The sequence below is a fragment of the Adiantum capillus-veneris genome, chromosome 1, assembly GCF_014529385.1.
Source record: "Adiantum capillus-veneris isolate H3 chromosome 1, ASM1452938v2, whole genome shotgun sequence".
Taxonomy (NCBI): Eukaryota; Viridiplantae; Streptophyta; class Polypodiopsida; order Polypodiales; family Pteridaceae; genus Adiantum; species Adiantum capillus-veneris.
In genome coordinates this window covers 88,404,027-88,413,585 of record NC_140931.1, presented here as the reverse complement: position 1 = coordinate 88,413,585, position 9,559 = coordinate 88,404,027, and the positions used below count along the sequence as shown (strand labels likewise).

At 40.7% G+C, this 9,559-nt stretch overlaps 1 pseudogene; it reads right to left on the bottom strand.

Moving 5' to 3' along the window:
- Window positions 1–2,043: 2,043 nt before the first annotated feature.
- LOC147465148 (uncharacterized) lies at window positions 2,044–3,323 on the bottom strand (annotated as a pseudogene).
- Window positions 3,324–9,559: the final 6,236 nt, after the last annotated feature.

Sequence of the window (9,559 nt, the reverse complement as noted above, 5' to 3'; positions counted from 1 at the left end):
AAGGTAGCCACCTTCCAAGAGCAGCAAGTAGAATTTGTGTGCACGGGACCCCTGAAAGCTTCTCCATAGATGTTAACCACCGCCCCAACTAGCTGCCTGGAGGACCGCGCGCCAACGCGCAGTCCTTGCTGCAATTATTTCCATCGAAAAAATGTCTCTCAGCTTAATATTGATCTAGTACATACTGGTTCCTAAGCTCCTCCAACAACACTTAATGTATATGTCTGCTCTCTCTCTCTCCTACCTTCTCTTCTCTTCTTCTTCTCCCTCTGTGAGCCCTACCCACCGACACCCCCAACGCCCCCTCTCCGCATGTGCACCCTCCGCGCATCGTCCTTCACACACCTGTCTGTCCCCTCAGCTCCTCTCTGCGAGAATAATACACAAATTTCACTCTGCGTTTGGTATGGCAGCAATACGCATCTCTGCTCAAAAGTCCCAACAACATCTCTACCTCCAGCAACTACAAGCCCCACCCCACCTCCAAGCCTTCCTTGTGGGCATCCCGGGTATACCCAAAATGCTCCGAACGATGACTCAGTATACTTAATGAAGCACTAGTTGGTTGTTTGAAAAGCAAAAGTGGAGGAAATGTGCGAGGTGTCTTTGCTTGGTCACTTATAATAGATGGATTTGAGTTCTTCTTGGGGTTGAAGGTGCGGTTTGGGCTCTTGTACGTGGATGAGAACATGGTGCGCTTCCCGCGACTCTCAGCATTTTGGCATCAGCAACTTCTTACTAGCAATACCACATCATCTTTTGATTTGAGGCTTGTGAGTGATAACAATGGAGAGACTACAAGCCCATTATATGACAGCTAAACAATTTGATGCAACACAAAATCTGGTGTGGACCACTTCGGGCATAAGTCAGAGTGGAGAGAGTGCTAAACAATTTGATGCAACACAAAATTTGGTGTGGACCACTTCGGGTGTACGTCAAAGTGGAGAGAGTGCGATGGCCTTTTGAGCTCGATATGATACATAGTTCATCCTCTCGTGTATTGCCTTCACCTTCCAGCTCACACACACAAACAAAGAGAAATGTATACTAACTCACCTTGACTTACAACTCACCTTGACTTATGTTACCTATCTTTCTTTCAAGGAAATTTTGTGAAAATCACACATGTCCAAAGAGCCATTTTTTATCTTGCCTCTTTAAATTTGACTAGGCACACACACACACACACACACACACACACACACACACACACACACACACACACACAGAGAGAGAGAGAGAGAGAGAGAGGGTATGTTGATTATTATACATTAATATGAAAATTATTATGATCAATGCACAAGTATGTCGGAAAATTTGTGAAGAAGAGGTGTCCAAAGGAGCGGTTTCATTGACAAAATGCAATATGTTGAGTGTGTCGTGTGGTTTTAAATTTACATTCTATGTTTAAAGATGGATTGAACTCCTTATACGAATACAACAGCTAGTGATAACAGGGTTATGGATGCATCTAAATGTGTGCCCTTAAAGGATTGAAACAATAGTTCATCGTGGGCATGGTCAATACGGTTTCTAAACCATCAAAATTTGTATCATAATATCATTAGGAAGAGCATATCAGGGTGGTCACTGCAAGCACAGAGGAGTAAAGGAATTGGACGGGTAGATGTGGTGAAGTTAAATCTCCACAAGCAAATGCAACACTCTGCGTTTGGTATGGCCGTTGTCTGCATCCTCCAGCTTGGCCTCCTCATCCACCTCAACATCAACTCCTCCACCCTCCTCTCATAGCTTTGCTACCCCTTATCCGTCGGAGACCTTAATTACTGAGGCCTTCTCATTTGTGAAGAAGACAGAGTTCTACTCGCCTTTCCCTGCACCGAGCACCGCCCTCGGTTCCATCCATAATATGGTTTCCTCGCTCTGCCTTTTTTACAACCTCGTCGACATCAACTCTCTTGTGGTGTGATCAGCCCCGTCTAGCCCACTGCACCCAGATGCTCCACTCTCAAGCTCAAATTCATTCTCTCATTCTTTGTGTGTACTTGGCAGCTTTGGTGAGATCTCCACCCTTTTGCTCTACTTCTCTCTTTTAGCTTCTCTAAGCGGGACCCTAGCATTGATTGTAGTAACGCCTTTGGCTACAACATCTTCTTCTGTAGGGATATCGGCACCATTTTTGGTTGCTTTGAGGTCTACACCAATGTCTTCAGGGTCGTGGGCGCCATCAATTTTGATGGCTGTGGGCTTTGCGACGTCAGCTTTGGTTGCTATGATGGCTACATCAGTAGAAACTACGGTAGCAAGGGTAGCCTTCTTGATTGTAGGAGCTTTTAATCCCAGAGGGATGGCGACAGCTCCGGCTACAGCAGGCTTGTATGCAGGTGGTACAATAACCAGTGCAATGGAAGCAAGCTTGACAGTTATCTTGGCCGCAGGGGTGCCGTCAGTCAACAACTACATTGATGGCAGCACTCTTCAGCTGCACTGCAGGGGATGCATCAATGGTCGCGGCAAGAAGAGTTGTAGCAGCTTCTGCATTTGCAGCTGGGGGTGAGCGGCGCCATCTGATTCTTGTACAGGATTTGCAACAGCATCTTCTTCAGGATTTGTGGCACGTGCAGTTCCTGGAGGTATGGTACTCTTAGCAGTGAGATTTGCAACATCCCTTTTGTTAGCAGATGTTGCAATTACAGAAGCACGATTAGGCTTGGCTGTAGTACCGAGAGCAAGCCGTTCACAAGCTTGGTCTGCAGCTTGTTGTGTTACGCCAAGGAACGCTATGGTGGTGCCAACAACCACGTCGCATAGTGGGTTGGCAGTGCAAGGGGCCGGGCATGGTGGATAGCTTGGACCGAGGTGGTGACAGCTCTTCCAGCTTGCCTACTCCGCTGTAGCCTTTCTAACTCTCAGTAGCACTTCTGAGGAAATAATTGTGAGGTACTTTGACAAAGTTCTTAAGAATTGGATGATCATATTAATATATGGAATGATACAGGTCATCCACAATGAGTTGGAGCTTTTGTGCTTTGCGTTTAGCACGCCTGAGGATGATTTCAGGCGTGCTGAGTTTTTTCGGAATGTGCAGGCGAAGAGGGTGGCTAGGAATCATAGGGAGCTGATTAGGTATATGTTCGCTAACAAGGTGGGGCTAGATTTTTTGATGAGATGTTTGGATGAAGAGGATATGTTCGTGAGGCTTACGGTAGAGCACATGGTGGGGTTCGGGGAGGATGTGACCTGGGAGGTGGGGGTGGAGGGTGGCTGACCTTGCTGGAGGAGGTGTTGACAAAGTTGGCGGACAAGGTGGGGACCAGTAGGTAGGCTGAGTGGGCACCACAAGCATCAAGTAATAGCATGATTGAGCCCCAAAGGATTGCGCCCCCTTGTGGATCTTATCAACCCCACCTCAAGGCACTCTCTCGCTCTTGTTAGAGCCCTTATTATGTTCTATGAGCAGCTCAACAGGCAGCCCCCTACGGCCTGTTTTTTGTTCTAGAGGGCAGGTCCAAGTTGGTGCTCATGGTTTTTTGAATTTCTTGTAGTAGATGCCCCTACTATGACTAAATTTGAAGGTTTCCACACTAAATTACACAATATTTCTCCAAAATTTGTAGGTTTTCTTACCCTCAAATCTAAAATTTAGAGGTAAATCTCAAAGTTTTAGGTGGTATCACACTTCTAGGTTTTTTTGAGCATTAACTATAAATGAATAATCTTATGTCCTATGCAAACCGAAGCTCTCTCACAAATCTTGCCCACTCTCAAGGTACTCTTTTCCTTTTACAGGGACCAAATTCATAGTTGACACATTTGATTGGGTCAAAGTAATTCCAATCAAAATTGTGTTGATGGATTAGACATAATTTTATTTTTTTTTAAATAACATATTTTAGTGTCTTCAAAATTAAGAATCTCACATTTTAAAAATTGGTTTATATTTTTACATATTTTAGTGTCTTCAAAATTTAGGATCATTAAAGCATTTTAGTGTTTCAGACGATTTAGAACCCCAACAACTCATCTTGAGCGAGCCTGTAAGTCAAGAATGATTAGGAACATAACCATTTATGGACCAGAGCATGGCCACAAGCTTATTTATATGAATCTGCTATGGCAGACATGGCAACGGCCATGCTTCCGAGTGTTAAGTGTAATGTCTATCTTAAAGGGGCAAAGACGAGCAATGCCCATGGTATGGAAGTCCTTGCTTGGAGATGATTAAAGCAATCATTTTTTGCCTTGGATGCTAGAAGTTTGGTTAGTATCACCCATTCATCGATGGCAAAAATGTGTTTACAAAGTCGATGACAGAAATGGGTTTGCAAAGTCAATGTAAGATTACATGTTTTGGGATTCTACATAATCAAACAAGCAGATGTATGTGATTCATTAATGATGGCTTATATGATATTAAGCACGGGGTTGTCGCACCATGTTTTTGGGGTTGCAAAAAATACATCGCATCCAGGCTGAACCCCATGGGGGTTGTGGAGGGTTATGTTTGGTTTTGCATTTACTTTGCTACACTATCCTCTATAGAGTAACTATTGAGGTCTTGATCTTGGCTTTTTTATTTTATGTACTCGCTCGGAAGTACTCGCTCGAGGATTGGGATTCCTCTCATTTGAGCAGGAATTGTAGAGCATTTTGTTTTGTTAAGCTCAGGAAAACCATGTGAGTAGTAAAACTTTTCGTCGTGCAATGATGAAATGACACAAACTACATACCATATAGAGTGCACATCATACAAAATTGCCATACAAAAGTATGGTGGAGAGTTGGCATTGTGTCTCACCAAAACTTATCAGGAACAAAAGCTGGGCCCTACCCTATATTTTGGTTGCATTGTCCAAGAAAAGTCATTTACATGGAGATTTGGATGCAAAAAACAAACTGTTATAACTTGTTGATGTAGAGTTTTGTCTCTTTTTTTGTAGACACTCCCATTGTTGAATTGCAAAGTTTGTCTTGAATGTAGATGAAATGTCTTGTGGCACAAAGCGTAAGAGGTCAATGCAAGAGTTTTGTCTGTCAATTTGTAGACACTCCCATTGTCAAATTGCAAAGTTTTTCTTGAATGTAGGTTAAATATCTTGTGGCACAAAGCCCAAGAGATCAATGCAAGAGACACTCCATTGATTGTTCTTGTAGTACAATACATATTGAATCGCTTATACTTTAATTGGTTGTATACCGGATACTTAGGGTGAGAAAAATCAAGTAATGCCAAGCATAAAGTCCTAGTTGAGAGAGGGCTTGTAAATTGTCTTGCAATTTCTTCAAACCTGCTTTATGGAACAAGCATTGATGGAGGATATAAAAGTTGGGAATCAACTCCAGGGATACCTTGCACAAGGGGTTATCCAAAAAGTTACCTCGCAGAATTGTTGATAGTTACCATACCCTCTATGACTGTGTAGCCGATTAGACCCCAATGCAAGCATTTATAAATAGGACCCATTAATCCCATTTTGGGGATCAGTGGATTGTAACTCTTGTATCTGTGTAACTCTAGTTGCTATATTTTTTATAGAGTTTGTGAGAGCTAAGTGTTGTTCCACTTGTAGTGCTAAACTTTGTACTTTTGAACCAGTCTATGAGTCTGAATCTACATTTCCAGCTGGCTTAGTTCATGTCATTTGAAGTCTTTCATTTTAATTCAGTTGTTTGTTTAAATTCTCAATCTAGTCTTTTGAAGTCTGATTTTGTTAATTTAATATGACTTAACCTATGGCATGTGCATTTTAAATTCTAACCTTGGAATAGTTGTCAAGTGACCAACTCATTCCATTTTGGCGATCATGGTGGTGAGCTAAAGCTATTGATTAAGAACTAGTATCCTACATAGAATTTAAAGTCAATTAGCTATTTTCAATGCGGCCTCCACATTATCCAATGCAAGGAAGGAGAGCTACTATAGTGTTTGTTAAGGATCAAGATCATATCAGCACAGTAGTTGAGGAATCAGAGCAGGGCTTTCATGAATGAACACACTCTCAGAATGAAAAAATCGGTCAATTTAGGGAGAAGAAGGGGTGTAGCCGATTAGACCCCAATGCAAGCATTTATAAGTAGGACCCATTAATCCCATTTTGGGGATCAATGGATTGTAACTCTTGTATCTCTCATAACTCTAGTCGCTATATTTTTTATAGAGTTTGTGAGAGCTAAGTGTTGTTCCACTTGTAGTGCTAGACTTTGTACTTCTAAACCAGTCTATGAGTCTGAATCTACATTTCCAGCTGGCTTAGTTCATGTCATTTGAAGTCTTTCATTTTAATTCAGTTGTGTGTTTAAATTCTCAATCTAGTCTTTTGAAGTCTGATTTTGTTAATTTAATATGACTTAACCTATGGCACGTGCATTTGAAATTCTAACCTTGGAATAGTTGTCAAGTGACTAGCTCATTCCATTTTGGCGATCATTGTGGTGAGCTAAAGCTATTGATTAACAACTAGTATCCTACATAGAATTTAAACTCAATTAGCTATTTTCAATGCGGCCTCCACATTATCCAATGCAAGGAAGGAGAGCTACTATAGTGTTTGTTGAGGATCAAGATCATATCAACACAATAGTTGAGGAATCAGAGCAGGGCTTTGATGAATGAACACACTCTTAGAATGAAAAAATCGGCCTATTTAGGGAGAAGAAGGGGTGAGGAGCATCAAGCCTCTCAACACTTAGTACATTCAAGAAGATGAAATTCAAAGAGAGCTAAGAGATGCTCTCGTTCACATGGATCTCGACATCAGATGGGACAGGCAAAGAAAAAGTTCACTTTAATGTCAACAGTTATGCCAACATGCATAGTAAACAAGTAAGATCACACACAAAATCTAGTCGAGGGAAGAAGCTTGACATAGTTACAAAGACTGATGATGACTACAATGAGAGATGAGAAGTAGAAATGGACCATCATGACAAGCATAAGCATCAAGAGAGAAATCCAGATCATAATGATAAATCCAAATGCCAAGGAAAGGAATCATATCATGATAGATCCAAACATGATGAATGGTCTAGTGATAAAAAAACTATGTTTTCCACTTTCAAATGCAGTCAAAGAGATGGTCTAGATGTCCACATACAAGTCTTTGAGTAGTATGCTAATCTGAAGGACATTGATGAGGATGACTACACATAGTATTTCCCACAAACTCTGAAGGACGCATCAAGGAAATGGTACTACCATTACCCAGCTTGCAAGCTCAAAACTCGTAGTAAGCTGAAGAAGGCTTTCTTGTTGGAATACAATGAAAACTTTGGGGATGATGATATCCTCCACAAATTGGAAATCAAGCAAGGTAGACTATTCCGTAGGAGGAGTCTTATCGTAAGGCGAGCGACTGTTTCCAAGCAAGGGAGTATCTTGAGCTAACACACACACACACACACACACACACACACACACACACACACACACACACACACGAGAAAGAGAGATGGGGAGGAGGGAAGGAAACATGGTTAAAAACATACATTATTGTACAATGTCAGATGGCTTGGAAACAATGAAAGTTATGTGAACTTCTTAGAAACATGAAAACTGCTCATAAATTTATAGAATATATTAAGGATGAACCAATTGTGAGTCAAGTTAGTGACAGTAGGACTACTAATTAGGGCCATTTATTTTATGAGTGATTTAGAGGTGGTAGTTATTCTTTTATTCAACCAGTACACCCAAAAAATAAATTCATAATAAATGCTTTCCAAACATTGCTTACAAACCTTCAATGCACCTTCAGCTTCATGAACCTTCACATTTTGGAATGCAAAATTCGCTTGAAATATGTTTAGATATTATTGGGAGCATGTGATTACTTTTAAGCTTACATTTTCAGCAAGTAGAAGATGCAATAGTTACATTTTACAATTGTCTCATTAATCTTGTACCTTGAATCTTGTAAAAATAAACTTAAATCATAGACCTATCATTGTTAATGAATAGGTACTATAGTATTTACATTCCCATAATCATATTTTGTGTCTCGTATGAAATCAATGGTCTCTGTTGCTCAAGTTGTATGACTACCACTTATAGTGAGATGCAACATCTAAGTTTCAAAACTTGTGGCACCCTAAATTCCAATTATAGGAATTTTACATGGTTAAAAAACAACTTCAACGATCTAGCTTAGATCAAACATGTAAGACTCTTATCTACTAGGAGCTTAGTATAGATTATGGTATTGGTGGCACACTCTAATTGCGTGCGTGCGTGCGTGCGTGTGTGTGTGTGTGTGTGTGTGTGTGTGTGAGAGAGAGAGAGAGAGAGAGAGAGAGAGAGAGAGAGAGAGAGAGAGAGAGAGAGAGAGAGAGAGAGAGAGAGAGGACTTGCCATATCTTGCATCTCCACATTCCAAGAACTACTTCTATTCAATTGGCCATCCATTGCCTTTTTTTTTTCACAAATATGCCAAAAGTTATTTACTTTAGAGATCATATATAGCTCTATATGAGAGCTTTCTACTAGTGATGTCATCTCTTTGATTGCATATTGACTAGAGGATATGCCATATTGTGTAAGGTCACCACTAGGTAGTTTACATCAATAGTGCAGAGAAGATGTCTCTAGATGCACTCATCTACTCTTGCATTTCCTATGCATATGGCACTATGAGAGCTTTCTACTAGTGATGTCATCTCTTTGATTGCATATTGACTAGAGGATATGCCATATCGTGTAAGGTCACCACTAGGTAGTTTACATCAATAGTGCAGAGAAGATGTCTCTAGATGCACTCATCTACTCTTGCATTTCCTATGCATATGGCACTATTCAAGATTTGTAAGAGCATAAGAACAACCAAGATGGAACTATTAGCAAAGGGTTGGTGAAATAAATAATTGTGCTTGACAAAGTATCTATTGGCTTGCACATGTGAAAGACCAATGCATTTACAAAGAGTGTCATGCCTAGGATATAGTCTATTGGAATGCATGAATGCAAGACAAAGGTAAGTCTAGGGAACTATGGGTAATTTGTTGCAAATGTAGTGCAACTCTCTATCGCTCTAAATGCATTATCATCAATTTCACTTTTAAGACCAAAGTTCCAACAAGGAGTGGCTAAGGAAGCTTTTGGGATTTTTTGAATCAAGGCCACTGGAGGGCTTTTTGAATCTACTGCAACCCATAGTTCTAGTAGTTGTCCGACTACTCCAACATGCCGGGGGATTTTCTATCATATAAATGTGATCCAATTTAACCAAAAAGGCAATTTTATTAAAAAAAAAAAAACAATCTACGGCAGCACTGCTCGTCAATCCCGTTGGAACACCACTCGGATTCATTGTCGCTAGCGATGGTGCCCACCCTGTCTTGAAACTGGTTTGTGCCAATGCGGATTGGTTTGGACTAGTTTCATAGTGGACCAAGGCCAAATGTGGCAATGATCTAGCTTTGTATAGCTTGTATCTCTTATTGGAGCCGTATTTATTTAAAAAAACACAACAAAAACGAGATGATAAAGTAAATTATATATCATGCCAGACCTGTTGGAACCAGTCCGCGCTGACATGGACTAGTTTCGATAGGTTTCATAAGGGATTCAAAGTCTGCGCAATTTTGGGTTAGTGTATTTATT